The sequence below is a fragment of the Callorhinchus milii genome, unplaced genomic scaffold (assembly GCF_018977255.1).
Source record: "Callorhinchus milii isolate IMCB2004 unplaced genomic scaffold, IMCB_Cmil_1.0 Scaffold4, whole genome shotgun sequence".
In the NCBI taxonomy this organism is placed as follows: Eukaryota; Metazoa; Chordata; class Chondrichthyes; order Chimaeriformes; family Callorhinchidae; genus Callorhinchus; species Callorhinchus milii.
The window spans coordinates 24665004-24684896 of NW_024704745.1; the positions used below are offsets into that span (position 1 = coordinate 24665004).

A 19893-nucleotide genomic window follows, 5' to 3' on the forward strand; every position below is an offset into this window, starting at 1 on the left:
TTATTTATACAGATACAAACTCTGTATAGAGCTGTACACTATTGGCTGTGGGTCTGGAATGTACAGGTAGTTTTTAATAGGTTAAAAAATATATACATATCCTGGTTGACTTGTCAAAGGTTTGTTTGAGGCTCTTAGGACTGATCAGATTTGTTACATATATTCGAGGTGTTTTTTTTAACTCAGATGCTCGTAATTTGTCTGACCTGTAAATGTTCAGCTCTGAAAGAAATTAATATGAAATAATTAAATTTCTGCAATGAACATATACGTTTGTCTACTTTAACAGGTGGACAAAGTTGCTAAATTGCTGTAAAAAATCAAAGGAGGCTGCATAAAATGCTCAAAATTGAAATGGACAATCATACATTTAAATTTATTGCAAAAATCTGTCTAAATCTGTCAAAAATCTGTCTGAGCATATAGATGAGGAAAAGAAGGGGGCCGATGATGAATCCTTGGCCCCCTTCTCTTCCTCATCTTTCTGCTTCCTTCGGTGATGTCACCTGCAGACACAGGGTTAACTTCAACATGTATGCGGATGACACTCAACTCTACTTTTCCACCTCGAGCTGCAACTCCCAGTCCCCTGGTGTTCTGTCAGCTTGTCTGTTGGACATCAGGAGCTGAATGAGCGCAAATATCCTGCAGCTAAACCTCAACAAGAAGGAAGCGAAACTCTCTGGCTCCCTCCGACATCTTCTGTCCTACGGTTCCGACCTCCTCACCCTACCCGATCTGTCCTTAATACTCTCTGAAAGTGTGCGCAACTTAGGGGTCAGGTTCGATCCCCAGTTATCCTTCCTCCCCCACATCCAGTCCCTGACCAGCACCGCTTTCTTCCACCTCCACCACATTGCCCGCCTCCGACAATGCCTCACCCCAAAAGCTGCCGAAACCCTTATCCATGCCTTTGTCACCTCTCGGGTGGACTTCTCTAACGCCCTCCTCCACTATTCACAAAATTCAGCTCATTCAAACCTTCACTGCCCGCATTCTCAACCCCACCAAACTCCGCACCCCGATTACTCCAGTCCTTGCCAATCTCCACTGGCTCCCTGTCACAGAGTGGATCGACTTCGAGATCCTCACTATAGTGTTTAAATCCCTCCATTCCTTGGCACCCCCCCTATCTCTCTAACCTCTCTCCCCACAGCAGTACCCGCAGCTCTACTGGGATCAGCCTCATCCGAGTCCCCGAATCCTCCGCTCCACCATCAGCAGCCGTGCCTTCAGCCACTACTCCCTAAAACTTTGGAACTTCCTCCCTCAAACTCTTCACCTTATCCCCTCCTTCCCCATCTTCAGGTCGCGCCTGAAGACCTTCCTTTTCGACCGCGCCTATGGTCGCCTTCCCCCTCCCCTTGGCTCGGCCTTGGGCTCCGCCATTATTGAGCACTCCAAGACGCCGCCCAGCGTGGAGGGCGCTATATAAGTGCAAGTTGTTGCTGTTGTAAATAAAACATTATTTGTTCACATAAACATACGTAGCCTTGCAAAACTCTTTATTTTCAGTTTGGTCACACAATCCACAACTGTTCGTGTGACACCTCTGTGCGCAATTAGCTGCCATGTTTCACCCACAAATTATACAGTCATTTCTCTTTCAGTATATTTTGTCAAGTACTTTGAGACATCTCGAAGACGTGATAAGGCACTATATCAAATCCAAAGTTCATTATTATTAAGGGCTACAATGGGGACAGGGATTCTTCCCACTCAGCTGTGGTTAACCAACCCTGCAAAACAAAGCCTGAACTGCTTGTGTGGTCCGAGATGGATAAGCAATGGGAAAGTTTGCCAGGTAGAGATTTTGATGGTAAGCCATGCGTTTTTAACTGGTTAGACTCCAGCAGTACCCCAACGCACACTCGGTGGTCCCCAATCTTTGGACCTTGCCAATCTGTCAAACATCAAATCCTGGATGAGCCTTACTGTTCTCCAATTCAATGTGGATTAAACTGAGATTATCTTGCTCAGTAGCACTTGCTCACCTCTGCATTAACTGCATCAATCTCTCCGTCACTACTCAAACTCTCGGAGCCTGTGCAGAAAGTTGCCGTTTTGTTTGACCATTATCTCCCCTTCAAACTTTTCATCGGTATTCTGATCATGTCTACTTTCCTTCATTTCCCAACAGCACCCAAGTCGTCACTTCCTCATCTCTAATACAGCCAAATCCCTCATCCTAACCTTGATAACTTGCATCATTGACTTTTTCAATGCCCAGCTTGCTGATCTCTCCAGCACCAGATCTCCACAGCTCACATTTTCTTCCACACTAGGCTCTGTGAGCCCTTCACGCTTACCTTTATCCGGCTGTACTGGCTTCCTATCTCTCTATGGATCAACATGAAGTTTATTTTCCTTTAAATGCCTTGGCATTGCCCCACCGCACCCTACCTATGAGATCTCCAGTGACCCAACTCCCCTGGCCACTCTCTTCACTCCACCAACCCCTCACCATTAATGCCCCACTCTTGGCAGAAAAGTTTTCATCCACTTTGTCTCCATCGTCTGGAACAGATGTTGCTGGTAACACTCAGGGGGTCAGGCAGCATCTGTGGAGAAAGGAAAATGAGTCAACGTTTCGGGACCACAACCCTTCGTGAGAACTGGGGCATGTTGGCATGGAGAGGCTTTTAAGGACTAACCGAGAGGTGGGAGGCAGGGCATGGAAGACAAAGGAGAAAATGGGGTAGAGGATAGGGAATGATGGGTTAAAAAGTTGTTAATGTTGCAAAACAAAGGGGGCATTGGGTTAGGCTTCCTGCTGATTTATACAGCAGCTGCTGATATGTTTCTCCTGTGAATTATTACCAGTGCTAGATTAGATATGGTTGTTTAAACAGAGTAAGTTTATTTATTGCAACTTTATTGTGCAGCAAAATTTCCCACCTGCCAGTGTGCGGTATATTCCACAGCAAAATAATGCAGTTTGTGCCATTTAATTGAACTGCTTAGCCCCAGAAATCACTACAGATGAATGAAAATATGGCATGCGGTAATTACTGTAGCGTGTTTTTTTTAAATGAGCAAATGGATAAATAAAAGAAAGATCATTTTTAAAAATCTTTTATCATATGGCAACAACTGCACCCCAGCATTGGCTCATCATAATCTCTCAAAACAGGAAACATCTGTGGTTCAATAGTCTGACGGGATATTTATCAAGGGTGTGGAACGTTTAAGCTAATTTACTGATTTGCTTAAGACACAGCAGATGTGTACAGTGCAAAACAAATTTACACTCATAGCTCCTTTCATGTTGAAATAATATCCCAAGTTACTGGTGGTCAGGTTCTCAGCTCTTCTTTCTCCCTCACATGCTATTTCTGACCATGACTGTTTTCCTCTGCCACACCCCTCACCTCCATCCTTTCTTCATCCTAAATGCCACTGAAATCCCTTTGTAACTTCCCAGCAAGACTTTTCTAATGCACTCACTCCTCATTGGTCTCCCTAACTCCACAATCTATATTCTTCAACTTGCTGTGTCACCCCTGAATTTACCCACAACACCACCTATGAGTGAACTTTCCAATTCTATTCCCCGACCCTCTGCACTTCTCAAAAAGGCTAATGCGATGTTGGCCTTAATCTCAAGGGGGCTGGAATATAAAGGAAATGATGCTTCAACTGTATAGAGCATTGGTCAAACCCCATCTGGAGTACTGAATACAGAATGATACCAGGGCTTAAAGGATTAAATTATGAGTACAGGTTGCGTAAAAATCGGTCTCTATCCCCTTGAGTTTAGATGGTTGAGGGATGATCTGCTTGAGATTTTTAAACTAATTAAAGGATTTGATAGGGTAGATACAGAGAAACTATTTAATCCAGAACAAGGGGGAATAATCTTAAAATTAGAGATAGGCCATTTAGGAGTGAAATTAGGAGACAGTTTTTCACCCAAAGGGTGAAATCTGGAACTCTCTCCCACAAAAAGGCTGTGGATGCTGGATCCATTTACATCTTCAAGACTGAAGTGGATAGATATTTGTTAGGTCAGGGTAATAATGGATATGGGGCAAGAGCGGGTAATTAGACTTGAGGTGCACATCAACCATGAACTTATAGAATTGTGGAATAGACTTGAGTGGCTGAATAGCCTACTCCTGTTTCTGGTTCTATGTTTCCTCGACTTCTCCGTCTCACCACCACTTTATCAATCTTCAAATCCCACCTTAAAACCTACTTCTTTCAAATCATTAACGGTGACCTTCCCCTTTCCCCCCACTCCAGCCCTGATCCGCCACTGTCTCTCACCGCAGGCTGCCGAGATCCTCATCCATGCATTCATCACATCCGGACTCGACTACGCAAACCTCCTGCTTGTCGGCCCCCCAACTCCTCCCTCCACAGGCTGCAGATCATCCAGAACTCTGCAGCCCATGTCCTCTCCCGCACCAGCCTCTGCGACTCTATCACCCCCATTCTTGTCCGGTTCCATTGGCTCCCCATCAGAGGATACAGTTCAAGATGCTGGTTCTCACCTTCAACAACACCACCAACAAAATTCCATTTGTTTAGCACCTTTCATGTCGGGAGGACATACTAAGATGCTGGACAATCAGTGCCCTCTCCGACCTGCTAAACCCCTACCAACCCTGTCTGCCTCATCCGCTCAGCGGGCTCCGGCCTGCTTCACATTCCCCGCCTTGTCTGCCCCACTATTGGCAGCTGGGCCTTCAGCTTCTCTGCCCCCACCCTCTGGAATGCCATCCCACCGTTCATCCACCTCACCCCCTCCCTTGCCTCGTTCTAGATCCATCTCAAGACACTCCTCTTCGACCGTGCCATCGGTCACCCTCCTACTCCTACCCCCCACGCTCTCCATCCCTCCTGATCCCAACTACCAGCTCGGGTGCAGATCCCTGACTGTCCAGCTCTTTGGATGTCCTCCTGACGTGAAAGGCGCTGCACAAATGTCATTTGTTGTTGTTGTTGCTTGGTGCCTGTTTCAGTCACTTTCTGAGACGTTATAACAATAATATTAATCCTTGCATTTGACATAGCACCTTATCACGTCTTCAAGATGTCTCAAAGCGCTTCACAGAATATATTGTAAAGTAAATTGACTGTAGATTTTGTGGGCGAAACACAGCAGCCAATTGCGCACAGCAGTGTCCCACAAACAGTTGTGGATTGAGTGACCAAATTATTAATATATATATTTTTGGAGGGATTATTACCCCTGGAAAAGTGATCTGACAATCGACTAATAGCCAGGTATCTACTTACTCCTAGGTAAACAGAAGCGTCTGTGTGGAGTAACAAAACTTGCCCAAGGTTTTGCCCTGTTATTCTACATGGTCCACCATATCAATGCAAGTTGTTGTTATTACCATAGTGTTCATGCACTTACAGCAAAACAAAGTTTGTAATATTTTGATAAGTCACAGGCCTGTCTTCTTGGATCAGAACTTGCCTTATCTCTTTCCCTCTTCCCCCAATGAAATAACAGAATCTGACCTACTAGACATGGTTGGTAAATAACACATCTATGATTCTTTTACTGCCATTTGCAGCTGGAGTTAAATGCCATCTCTAATGCAACTGTTTTATATGTTATAATAATAATCCTTACATTTAGTATAATGCCCTATGTCGAAACATCTCAAAACACTTCACAGGATTTTACTGTGAATTGTAGTGACTGTATTTATAAGTAACAGTGGCAGTCAATTTCAACATAGCAATGCTCCACAAACAGCTCTGAAGTGAATGATCAATTTTTATTAGGGAGGTTGATGGCAAGGACAACAGGAGAAACTTGCTTCTTTTTTTGATTAGTAACATAAATTTTTTAACATCCACCTGACCAGGGCAAACAGAACCTCGGTTTAACCTCTCATCTGAGGGATGGCAGATCCAACAATATAGTGCTCCTCAAAATTGTATTGGAGTGTCAGCCAAGACAGCAGTCAGCATATGGTCAGTAGCACTCTCTACTCAAAGATTAGCTGGCTACAACCATTTCTTCTGCCGCCTATCATTCACAACAATGTTTTGTACAGCATGGGGTGTTCTAGATCTGTGAATTAATGTGAACTCACTCATCCTCTCCGCCTCTACCCTCGATACCAGAAGACTGATGTCCTCACAGACTGCCTGTTGGACATCAAGTCCTGGATGAGAGCTACCTTTCTCCAGTTGAATGTCAACAAGACTGAAACCCTTTTGCTTGGCTCCTGTTAGCAACTTCATACCTCAGGCGCTGACAGATTCATCCTTTATGGATGCACTCACTGAGCCGATACCGAACCTCAGCGTCCAATTCAACCCTCAAATTTCCTTTATCCCTCACATCTGTGCCATGACCCGCTCTGCCTTTCCCCATCTCTGCAACATTTCCCGGCTCCACCAGTGTCTCTCGCTGCAGGCCACCGAGATCCTCATCCACGCATTCATAACATCCAGGCTTGACTACGCAAACTCTCTGCTTGTCAGCCTCCCCATCTCCTCCTTCCACAGGCTGCAGATCATCCAGAACTCGGCAGCCTGTGACCTCCCCCGCACCAGGCTCTGCGACCTTATCACAGCCATTCTCGCCCAGCTCCCCATCACTCAGAGGATACAGTTCAAGATCTTGATCATCACCTTCAAACCCTCCATGGCCTTGCTCCTCCTTATCTCTGTGACCTCCTAACCCTTTAACGACCTGTCAATTCCCTCCACTCAGTGGGCTCCGGCCCACTTTGCATTCCCCACCTTGCCCACTCCGCCTTTGATGGACGAGCCTTCTGCCTCTCCACGCCCATCCTCTGGAACTCCATCCCACAGTTCCTCTGCCTCGCGCTCTCCCTTCATGAGGTGCGGTGCCCAAAATTGAACGCAGTACTGCAGATGGGGTCTGACCAAGGCTCTATGTATCTGAAGCTTCATTTCCTCTCCTTTATATTCCAGCCCCCTTGAGATAAAGGCCAACATCCCATTAACCTTTTTGATAACGTTTTGTAACTGTGAGCTTATTTTCAGTGAATTGTGCACATCGACACCCAAAACCCTTTGCTCTTTCACAGTTCTTAGTTTCTCACGATTTAGAAAATATTCTGTTTTGCTATTTTTGGATCTGTAGTGGATGACCTCAAACTTCCCCACATTGAATTCCATCTGCCAGAGTTTTTTCCAATCACTTAATCTATCTAAGTCCCTTTGTATCTTTCTGCTTCCTTCTACACAATTTACTGGGCCTAACTTTGTGTCATCTGCAAATTTGGATATAAAACTCTCTATTCCTTCATCCAAGTCATTCATATATATGGTGAAAAGCTGAGACCCCAGTACAGACCCCTGGGGAACACCACTTGTCACGTCCCGCCAATCAGAGAACATTCCTTTATCTCTACTCTCTGTTTCCTGCCTCCCAACCAATTACCAAGCCACGTCACAAGGTTACCTCCGATTCCATCCCTTTAATTTTGCTAATAACCACTTGTATGGAACCTTGTCAAATGCCTTCTGGAAGTCCATGCAGATGACATCCATAGACAATCTCTTATCCACCATGCTAGTGATCTCCTCAAAAACTTCCAATTAGATTCATCAGACATGACCTACCCTACACAAATCCATGCTGACTCTCTTCGAATAGTTCATACTGGTCCAAGTGCTCAGTCACTTTGTCCCTGGTGAGGTACTTGAAAAGGAAAAATTAGCAGGGCTATGGGGTAAAGAGCGGCACTTGTTGAACAGCTCTTTCAAAGAGCTAGCATGAGGAGCAGAATGGCCTCCTCCTGTGCTGTAAGATTCTGTGATTGTAATAATAATCATTGCACTTCATATGTTTATTTCACATTGGGAGGACATTTCAAAGCACTCACAGAATATATTGTTAAGTGTATTAACTATATAATCTGTGGATCATAATGAAAGACTGATGCTGAGGGTAGTTTTTCTATGATGTCTGGTCACTGACCAATTTTTATTTCGCAATGTAAGGAGAGAGTTAAAATCAATGATGGTCAAAGACAAGTTTTCATGTAGAGGTCACCCATTTCTCTGCCAGTAATTGTGAAAGTAACTGAATTTCCTTATGGTGAAATTCTATAGACCCGTTCCAAAGATTGATATAGCATGTGTTATTTTCCCTATGTGAGATCTAACTTTGCATGTCATCTACATTAGTTAACCCCATTCCTGCAGATAATATCACCGAGCAGGAGCATGTAAATATTAAAGGATAGAGAACAGGGCCCTGAGGTTCGCTGCATGTGACATCGTGGGACAGGAGTGGAAGGAGATGCCCTTGGCAGATGTGAAGTGGAACTGTTGGTCTGGGTAACAATGAAACCCAGCAAAGACAGAACCGTGAAAATGCAGTTGAGAAGAAAGGAAGTGGAGAAGGATAGAATGGTCAAAATACCATTACACAAAGGCACAATTAGACCAATTGTGGTGTGAAATTGCAGTGCAGATTGTGCTGATCGTTTCACAAAATCAAGACATTAAAATTGAGCAGACAATGTGATAATCCTAAGGACCTGTCCTGTCAAATTTAAAACTAGATTATCACGTTACTACTCACGCAAGCAAATCTTTGGATTTTTAAAAAACTGTAACATCTCAAAGAGCTTCACAAATAGTTACTGTCAAGGAAAGGTGACTATTTTATAGGTTAATATCGCAAGATCTCACAAATAGCCATGTGGTGATTGCTCAGTTTTATCTCGGGAAATGTTGGCTAAGACACTAGGAGAAACTAATAATAATTTTATTTTATATAAATAATAATCCTTTCATTTAATATAGCACCTTATCACATCTCTGAGACGTCTCAAAGCACGTCATAGAATATACTGCATAGTGAATGGGCAGCCAATTGCACACAGTAATGTCCCACAAACAGTTGTGGATTGAGTGACTGATTTATTATTTATTCATTTCTTTTTGGAGGGGATTATTAGCCCCGAAATGGCGATTCATTGACTAACAGCCTGGTTCCTACTTACTGCTAGTTAAACTGAGGTTTGTGGAGTAAGGAAACTTGCCTAACAATTCACCCTACCTGGGAATCGATTTCATGTCCTCTTGCTTGTGAGGCGAGTGCTCTAACCAATGCACTACAGGATTCCATTCTTTAAAAAGAAAACTCCATTCTCCTTTCAAAAAAATCAATAGGATCTTTAGTACCTACCTAAAGAACTGTCAGATGGGACCCCGGTTTAAAGTTACATTGGAAGAAAAGGCCACAGACAATGTAGGAATCTGTCAGCATTGTACTGCAGTGTTACCTAGACTATGAGCTCATGTCCTGATGTTGGGCTTCAAATCCAAACTTTCTGTTCCAGAGATTACAGTTTTACCAAATGAGTCAAGATGGTAATAAACTCATGAAGTTATCCTAATAATTTACAGGTACTTTAGTAATATCCTCTTATTTGTATTACTTGCATTCAACATAGAGATTAGATCAGTAATTGATGAAACCAATTGTTCCGATAGTACTTTCAAAGCTTTTTCTTCTGCTTTCAGGTTTTAGGCATGATTTTTTTGAGGAAGAGAAATGCTCCTAGTTTTCAAGCTTTCAGACAGAGGATGCTTCTGATTCTTGCCTTGACCATGATCCAATTTCACCCGGTAGAATTCGGACATCTTCATCCTAAGGTTCAAAGCAATAACATGGACTTACATAACGTCTTTCATTTCATTTACATTTGAACATCTCAAAGTGCTTTACAAAAACAAATTAGAAATGAAGTGATTGTTACATAGACAAATGTGGCAACTAATTTTAACCAGTAACAGCCTACAATATCCTTCTGCCCTTTTAACACATCTTTCTTTTCTACCCCTGCTCTATCTCACATACTCATTTTCACATGCCTTTCACACTCATGCTCCCTCATCTACCCACTTATCATCTAGTCTGCACAGTTACAATCAAAATTGATAATAGTAATAATAATCCATGCATTTGATGTATAAAATCTGAAAGTAATACTGCATTATCCTGAAGTCATATAAGTCATTGCGTTATATTAGTGTGACAGTTGGTAAGAGTAACACAAGAAACTAATAATTGCCTTTCATGTAAGGAGGATGTCCCAAGGAGCTGGAAAGTCAGGGATTTGGAACCGAGTGGGGGTTGGGATCAGGATGGGTGGAGGGCAGGGAGTTTGGGGGTAGGAGGGTGGCCAAAGCTGCGATCGAAGAGAAGGGTCTTGAGACATGCCTTGAAGGAGGCAAGAGAGGGAATGAGACGAAGGAACTGTGAGATGGGGTTCCAAATTTTCCTAATTAGTTCTCCCAACAGTTCTCCCACAGCATTCCTCCCACTGAGTCTTCCCACTGAGTCCTCCCAAAATGATGGGTGTGAAAATATGTGAACAAGGGTTGCTAACAAGTTTAATAGCACATTTTCTTAATCTTAACAGATAAAGATGTCTAAGAAGTGAAGATCAAGCCTTTCAAGCACAAATAAAAATGCCAGCCGAAAGAGAGAAAGCTGAATAAATTAAACTGCTTGCAACGGGTACAACTAGTAATATTATATTTATTATATTTAAAAGTATTTAGAGAGATCAAAACTCTGTATAGACCCATTTTGTAGGTCTGGAATGTACAGGTAGGTTTTATGATGTGGAAAAACTGTACACGTATCCTGGTTCACTTGTCAAAGGTCTGTTTGAGGCTCAGTACTGAACAGATTTGTTACATATTTTCCAGCTTTTTTTTACCTCATTCTCTCTCCTATTTTCACGTTGCTGTAAAGGTTCAACTCTGAAAGAAATCAATGTAAAATAATCACATTGCAATGAACATATCAGTTTCTATACTTTACAAGTGGACAAAGTGAGTGTGTATCTCTGTGTCTGTGAGTGTGTGTGTGTCTGTCTCTCTCTCTGTGTCCATGAGTGTGTTTGTCTGTCTCTGTCTGTGAGTGTGTGTCTCCCTGTGTCTGTGAGTTTGTGTGTCTCTCAGTCTTTGAGTGTGTGTAAATATCTCAGGGTCTCTGTGACTGTGTGAATAGCAGCCCCGAGAGACAGGAGGTGGTGATTTCTTGGAGCCCGCAGTCAGGACATTGGCAAGCTTGGCGAGCAATACTGGTGTTTTGCGGATCTCCAGGCCTTTAAATGTAGTGCGGGGTGGAAACAGACCATTTGGGCTTTCTGGCCTGTGCTGGTGTTCCCTACTCCCCCCCACCCCCCAGATTGTGACTTTTCTTTATTCCATTTACCACAAGATCACAAGATTAGTATGGATAAAGAAGCCCATTCAGCCTATCTAATCTCATCCTTCCAGAACACCCACCATACCATCCTCCCAGCCCAGTAACAAGCTGCTTTTTAAATGAGATCAGTGTCTTGGCCTCAACTACCCTCCTGGCAACGTGTTCCAGTCATATCAGACGAGTTAACAACACCCATATCTCTTTCTGCTCCCCACTTGGGAAGTTCGGTCCCATTCCATGGAGTACTTGTTTTCTATTCTTCCAATATTTAGGAATATTGAACACCAACTGACAACCAACAAATATATTCACTACTGAATAAATATTATTTACTTTTCAAAAGTTAATATTATAAATGTAAAATATGTTTTAAATAATAATTTGGAGGAGTATTGGAAATTCCCCCTGGACCTAGATTTAATCTACTAACGCTCAGATTCAGAATTTAGCACATTTTTAAAGACATTCTTTCATTTGGAAGCCATTTTTCTAATAAGCTCTTTTAAGAACTACACAAAGCAGGTTTCAAAGTGAAAACGGAATTCAACAATTTTCCTTATCCTGGATGCTCTGACTTGCTATGTTGGTAGAGTAAATCCAGTTGGAATATTATCCCACATCTGCATAGTTCAGCATCCCATGAATATGATGGGACGGAGATGAACACTATCATCTGTATTAATAAAGATGTAATGTTTGTCTATGTGTGTATCCGCCAAGAACTCATTACCCGATTGATGTAGAGACATTATTTATACATCATCGGAAAGGTCTTGAATTGAAGAGGCGTCACGGTCAAATATTTTTTTCGAGGATCTCCTATCATTGATGAGTTATTTAAAAAAAAGGGTTCAATCAGCCCCCAAAAAGGTAACCATGATATTCTGCAATAAAGTAGCGACAGGGGTCACACAGCATTCTAGTGAGATACAACTATATAGACAAAATGTCTGTCTGTGAGTGTGTGTGTCAGGAGTCCTCCCAACCAGGAGTCCTCCCACAGGAGTCCTCCCACTGAGTTTTCCCACTTAGTTCTTCCAACAGTTCTCCCAAAGGAGTTGTCCCACTGTGTCCTCCCAACAGAGTCCTCCCAAAACGATGTGTGTGAAAATATGTGAAGAAGGGATACTAACGAGTTCAATAGCTCATTTTCTTAATCTTAACGGATAAAGATGTCTAAGAAGCGAAGATCAAGCATTTCAAGGACAAATAAAAATCCCAGTCGAAAGAGAGAAAGCTGATTAAATTAAACTTTGCAAGCGTAGCTGCAATGGGTACAGCTAGTAATATTATATTTAAAGTAGTTAGACAGATCAAAACTGTATATAGCTTATGGCTGTGGGTCTGGAATGTACAGGTAGTTTTTATGCTGTTGGAAAACTATACACATATGGTACCGAACAGATTTGCTACATATTTTCCAGCTTTTTTTTTACCTCATTCTCTCTCCCATTTTCACATTGCTGTAAAGGTTCAGCTCTGAAAGAAATTAATGTGAAATCGTTATATTGTTGCAATGAACATATAAGTTTCTTTACTTTAACAGGGGGACAAATTGTTAAACTACTGTAAAAATCAAAGGAGGCTGCATAAAATGCTCAAAACCGAAATGAAAATTTAAATTTAAATACATTTAAATTTATTGCAAAAATCTGTCTAAACAAAACATTAATTGTTCACATAAATAAACGTAGCCTTGAAATACTGTTTATTTTCAGTTTGGTCAAACAGTTAGGTTTGTTTTTTGCTGGATGAAATGTGATATTGCTATGGTTAAAACTTTCAGGTTTGTGCATTCTAGATTTCTTAGTAGAAAAAAATGTAACCTAGTTAATAGATGTGGTGCATGAATTTGAAACAAAAATACTTACTGTTGAAATGGTGTGCCATTTTTTGTTGATGAAATTGTCTTATGAAGAACAAAGCTGAGAGCAGCTATCACAATTAGGAGCGGAACAATTATGATATAAACCATAAGGTGTTGATGCTGTTTACATTTGTCTGGAATAAAAGCATTTCAAAAGATTTATCACACTATAGACTTTCCTAGTGCATTTTACATCTATATATATGTTACACAGCTACTATTAATTCATTTTTTATTGTCAAAGCCACAATAATTGTAAAAAGAAATCTGGTTTAAAATGTTTTTTAATTGCTTTCAAGCACTGCTCTTGTAAACATCAATTTGGTTTTGACTGCAGCCAAATCAAAAGAACTTTTATAATTCTGTGGTAGGTTATTAATGTTAAATATTTTCATGTTATCAAAGAGCTGGTAATGGTCTCCTCAACTCCAATGAAGCATTTTTTGGAGTGGCAATAAAATATTGTTCCCAGCTCTAAATGTCTATTAGTGAAAGGCAGAAGTGGCTCGAAGTTTGCAAATTCTGGAAAAAATCTCAATGTGTTGCAACTGCTTATACATTCTATCATAATAGTAATCATTCTATCATGCAGTAAATTACTAACATAACCTCTACGTAGCAAATGGCAGAAACGCTTCTAACACAAACAGACCTTTTCTTTTGAAATGTCACGTGCATCCAGCCGGTAAGTGGCCATGCGATGGTTTGTTACTTCAGCCGGTAAGTGCGTATGCAGTGATGGATCAAGACTATGTTTCCCGCAATTCAGTACAGCCAGCCGTACACGGATGACACACAGGACATGATTTCCCGCGATTCAAGGCTCCCGGTAAATGCAGGAGTAATGGAGAGCAGAAGAGCAGTGTTACAAGTTATAAGGTGATAAACACGACTAGTGCAAAGAAGTCTAAGTGGCTTTGATAGAAAGCTGAATGGGACTTGGGTGGATGAATGACTTAGGTGATTATATGATTGATAAAGATAAGATGTGAGTTTATGTTCTTTCATCTCTGCTTATTCATCCTTTTTCTGGGGAAGGATGTCAGTGACGCCCTTCTCCTCCTCCAGGTTGCTGCTGCTTGAGGGGTCAGCTGGAGTGGACATTGCTACAATACGTGGCTTATGCAACAATATTTCATCGAACCTTTGCACTCCATTCGGGTTTAAACCTAGGAACATCGACATGAACATTTTATGATAATAGAAACTGGCAATAAAATTATCCAGTGACCATAGAAACTATATCTTGCTTTACTTTCAAAATTAGATCAATACATACAAAATGACATATGTATAGCGTCTTTCACGTTGGGAGGACGTCCCAAGAATCAAGAATCAATATTGCTGAGGAGAGGACTGTCTACATTCTGTTTGCTTTTATCGATGTCCTCCTTAGGGGGAGGTGGTTGGCTATCAGCATCTCTTTGGAGCTGAGCTGGCTCCGAGATGTCAGAAACATGTCAATCCTCTGTGTTGATCTCATTAGTCCAGATCCTGAGCTGGTCGCATCTGCAGTACTGCAGGGCACTGCTGATGTCAGACCAGCTAACCTGGCTCATCAGTAGGTCTTGGAAGAGCAGACCAGTTACTGGGGGCAGGGATTCTTCCCAGTCAGCTACTGTAAGCCAAAGATCTAATTTGTATACTGGTCCAAGAAGGACAAGCAGCAGAAAGCTTGCCAGACAGTACTCACAATGTCAAGCTGTGGCTGTTTGAGCAGGTTAAATCCCAGCAACGCACCAACGCACACTCTGGTGTCCCTAAGGCTTATCTCTTGCCAACCTGTGCCTATTATTCTCTGGAATTAGGGTTCAATGCTCCACCATTCATTCCATTCCAGATGCAGGAAGATTTTCGTATGTAGGTGACATCCATATGCATAACTGATTTGGATATTCTTAAGGTTGGTGATAGACTTCCCATGTGTCACAACACCCGGCTGACCAAAAATAAAATCCTTTTGAGATTTCTTTATAACCTGAACACAGGACCTTTGTTTGATGTTGACAGTTTTGGCCCTGATTGTGATCCTCTCCCAGGTTTTTCTCCTTTCTCTGGACCTGACATTGATGTCAGGTTCCTAGCATGCTTAGAGACATTGTACAAATTCTAAATGGCCCTTAGTCAGAGACATCTAGACACGTGGCTGAGGTGTGCCTTCCTTCTGGAGAGACCCTCCTCTGACACGACTCCTCCAGCCTCACCCGCAGTGCCATTTCCTTGTGGAAACATTGGTTATAGACCCCCCAAATAATCTCCCTGGTAATTATCACTATATTGTGCATGTTAAGATGACCTTCAGTCTTATAAGGAAAAAGGCTTCTGATTTGTTATGTTGGAGTCATATAACTCTAAACCTGCAGCAACTACAACAACAAAGACAACAACTTGTATTTATATTGCGCCCATCATGCGGGGCAGCGTTTCGGAGCATTTTATTACTCAACCATCACTACAATACAAGGATTATTGCCTTATCAATATACTGGCACAATTAAAAATTCAAAAACTGCACAAAATCCCTTTACTCTAGCGGTATTGATGCCGCTGAATACCGGCACTAAAGATTCATAATAAAATGTTCTTGCCTGTATCCAGATATAGAAAAGCTTTAGCAGAGCCAACTTTGTTAGAGGCTTTACACACGTACAACCCGTCAAGGTCAGGAGTCATCCTTGGCAGCGTAATTATCCCATCTTCTTGTACTGTGATGGATTTTGGAAATGAATCATTCGCTCTAATAAAAAAAAGAAAGCTGCTTCAAAAGCAAAGAAGACAAATGTACTTAAAGTGTTTCAATTAAAATAGGTGTTACAATAATTGTAATGAAATAGTTTAAATATTTATCAAACGTTATTAATGGCTGCTGATACCATTGATCAGCTGCTCAAGGAAATGTATGTGGCACAAAGCAAAACAAAACCATAAAACAAGAACAAATTACATTTGTTAAGTGCCTTTTATGTCGGGAGGAAGACCCAAGGGTGATGAATAGGCAGGGATCAGAACCCGAGCATGGGAGGGACAAGGTTGGGATGACACAGGGCAAAGAGGTTGGAGGGAGACGGAAGGAACGTTTGAAAAGGAGAGTCTTGAGTCGTACCTTGAAGAAAATAAGGGAGGGAGCAAGGCAAAGAGATTGTGGGATGGATTTCCAAAGGGTGGGGGCAGAGAAGCTGAAAGCCTGGCTGCTGATGGTAAGGCAGGTCGGACGGGAAACATGGAGCAGGCTGCTGAATGGAGGGAGCGGGCAGGTTGATAGGGGGTTAGCAGGTCAGAGAGGCAAGAGGAGGCAAGCCCATGCAGGGCCTTGAAAGTGAAGATGAGGATTTCAAATTATATCCTCTAAGTAATGGGGAGCCAGTGGAGCCGGGCAACGGTTGGAGTGATAGATTCATGGAGCCTGGTGTGGGACAGGACACGAGCTGCAGAGTTCTGGATGATCTTGATATAGTATTGGGACAAAGTTTCGAAGAAAATTTATTGTAAAGTATTGTGACTGTGTATTTTTTTGTCAGTGAATCCAGTTATTCTTTGGGGTTGGGTTTTTGCGTATGTCAGATACCAGACTGACCAAAAACAATAATATACACATTGCAACACAAGATAAATGGTTGGATATTTCAATAGTTAGCGGGTAGATCTCTCAATCTCTCCCAGTCTCTCTTGATATTTCAATGTTGGAATGTGACATTTGCCTTTGATCAGTTGATAAAAATAATAGATCACAGTGTTGGACAGACTCAAGGCCGCTGAATATGTCAACTAATGAAAAACATATTCGGACAATAATAAAGATAGGAAATATCACAAAACAAATAAATGGAAAGGAAAACCTGAGTTAACAGTCCGTGCACAATCTCCAATTGCTGGGTAAAAATATTGAATGAAAACCATCCAGATTTCTTTCTCAAGTATACTCAAGTCAAACTATTTTCATTCCTTAATGTTATTTTTCTTGAACCCAATAAAGTAATTTTGAATCACTGTACATTCATCCAAAATATTCATACCAGATAGAAAATTATGTGTGAAGTCTTTTGGAGTTGTTGAAATTATAAACTAGCTTTAGGATGTTCTGGGAGAGATGGTGTGTTAGCTCAGAACCTTCTCTTCCAGAACCTCACTCTGTCATTAAACACGCACATCTCCTTGGCACCAATAAGTTTCTGCTAAATATTCAGAAACACTTAGCTAAAAGGTAAAAAAACATTCCGTTGAATTCCTCTTTACCACAAATGCATGGAGCTCTGTTTGGTTTGTGTACTCTGAAGCGTGTTCACAGGTTTCTGTATGTATCAGAAACACCCTGACCAAAACAAGTCTTCCTTCGAATTACGCTTATAGTCAGCACAGGTAAGAGACATTTGCTCACCTTATCCAATTATAATGTATAGGTGAAGGGTTAGCATCTACAATACATTTCAGCTGCAAGCTTTCTTGCTCAGTCTTCACAGCTGTTATGCTAATTGATGACATATCTTAAAAATAAAAAATTGATATCAGTTTGGTTTAGTTGGAAGCACTCTTGCCTCTGTGACAGAATATTGTGAGTTCAAGCCTCACGTTGGGACTTTGAACTCAAATAGTCTAGGCTGATGCTCCAATGCAATGTTGGGGGAGTCCTGAACTGTTGGAGGTGCCATCCTTAAGATGAGCTATTAAACTGAGGATCGGTTGGCCTGTTCAGGTGGCACTATTCAAAAAGAGAAAGGAGTTTCTCCAGATAGCCTGGCTAATAATTTCCCAAATAAAACTGATCATTCACTTCATGGCTGTTTATTAAGACATTGCAAACTGTGCAAACTGGCTGCTGCAAATTGGCTGCCTTCAGCATGGCAGTAAGATCTTCACAGGACATCTTCTGCTGTGCCAACCACCTTGATTTTTTCAAGGATTAATTTAGAAAATAACAGTCTTCTCAACTTCTCTCTCTGCATTTCGCAAAAAGAACAGAACAAAAACCCACTGTTGCCGCTCGACTGGCTCCAGCCTGCATATCCCCTGTGCCTTACCTTCCAACATTGGTTTCAGCCACTACGCCCCAAAACTCTGGAACACTCTTCCTCTATTCCTCTGCCTTGGCCCTCCTTCCCCATCTTCAGGTCGCATCTGAAAACCTATTCGACCTTGCCTACGGTCACCTCCCCTCCCCCCGCCTCAGCTTTATGTTCTGCCACTGTCAAGCGCTCTGGGATGGTACCGTGCGTGAGGGGCGTTATACAAATACAAGTTGTTGTTGTAAGCTTTCTAATAATCATTCGGAGAGAAGGACTGTTAAACAACTAGCAGGAAGTTCACTTCCTATAATCTTCATCAGGGCTACCCAACATCCTGAACAACAAATAAAATGCATCATTCATCAAGATATAAACATGATTAAATAAATACACAGAATAGCACCAGCATTAGATTTCAGTTACTGATGCTAATTAATGTATTGTCACAGACCTATAGCAAACAGAAACATCAACAGCATCAACAAGTGTGAGCTCAACTCTGTTTCTAAGATCAGTACAAACAACAACAACAACAAGATTCCATTTATAGAGCGCCTTTCACGTCGGGAGGACGTCCCAAGGCCATGTACAGTTGGGTCAGGACCCAAGCAGGGGGGAAATGGTCAGGGTGAGGGGAGGGATGGGAAGGAGCGAGGAAGGGGTAGAGAGTCGAGAGGGGAGCTGAAGGCACGGTCAAAGAGAAAGGTCTTGAGACCGGCCTTGAAGGAGGAAAGGGAGGAAGCAAGGCGAAGGCACTGGGGGATAGAGTTCCAGAGCCTAGGGGCTGAGAGGCTGAAGGCCCGGCCACCGATGGTAGGGCAGTTGGGGCGGGGGATGTGGAGCAGACTGGAGCCAGAGGAACGGAGGGTACGGGCAGGTAGATAGGGGGATAGTAGGTCAGAGAGGTAGGAGGGAGCAAGGCCGTGAATGGCCTTGTAGGTGAGGATGAGGATCTTGAATTCGATCCTCTAGGGGATGGGGAGCCAGTGGAGGCGAGCGAGGGTGGGAGTGATGTGGTCGCAAAGCCTGGTGCGGGATAGTACACGAGCTGCAGAGTTCTGAATGACCTGCAGCTTGCGGAGGGAGGTACCGGGAAGGCCGGCGAGGAGAGAGTTCCCATAGTCCAGCCTTGAGGTGATAAAGGCATGGATCAGAGTTTCAGCAGCGTGAGGGGTGAGGTAGTGCCGTAGTCTGGCAATATTCCGGAGGTGATGGAAGGCGGTGCCAGTTGTGGCCCGGATATGAGGGAGAAAGGACAGCTCAGGGTCGAACAGAACACCGAGGTTCCTGACTGGCTTTGAGAGGTGGAGAGTGCAGCCTTGGATGCTGATGCTGTCAGCATCAGGGCTACCTAACATCCTGAACAACAAATAAAATGCATCATTCATCAAGATATAAACATGATTAAATAAATACACAGAATAGCACCAGCATTAGATTTCAGTTACTGATGCCAATTAATGTATTGTCACAGACCTATAGCAAACAGAAACATCAACAGCATCAACAAGTGTGAGCTCAATTCTGTTTCTAAGATCAGTACAAAGGAATGGTAAAACAATAAAGGAACAGATGGTCATACATACAGTGAATATTTAGCTTATAATCCAATCTTTCAGGAGTCTTCAGTGCTGGATGTTCCACCACACAGTAAACATACTTTCCATTCATCTCTCTAGTTGGAGATAGACGAAGTGGGCTTGAGATGGTTACAGTCCCATCAGGAGCAGGAGGTGTGGCACTCTGAGTAAAACTGAAATTAAAAGGACTTTCCCAGTTGATGGAAGCAGCTGCTTTTGCATATTTTGCTAGACAGGTGGCTATGATACTTTCTCCACTGTCAGCCACAG

General features: G+C 42.4%; 1 long non-coding RNA gene across 1 annotated transcript; it reads right to left on the reverse strand.

The window, feature by feature from the left end:
* Positions 1 to 9472: 9472 nt before the first annotated feature.
* LOC103190024 lies at positions 9473 to 13813 on the reverse strand. Its single transcript, XR_489117.1, has 5 exons — positions 13696 to 13813; positions 13048 to 13177; positions 12613 to 12655; positions 10683 to 10725; positions 9473 to 9604 (listed from the first exon to the last, which is right to left on the reverse strand). It is a non-coding gene; the product is annotated as an uncharacterized LOC103190024 (long non-coding RNA).
* Positions 13814 to 19893: the final 6080 nt, after the last annotated feature.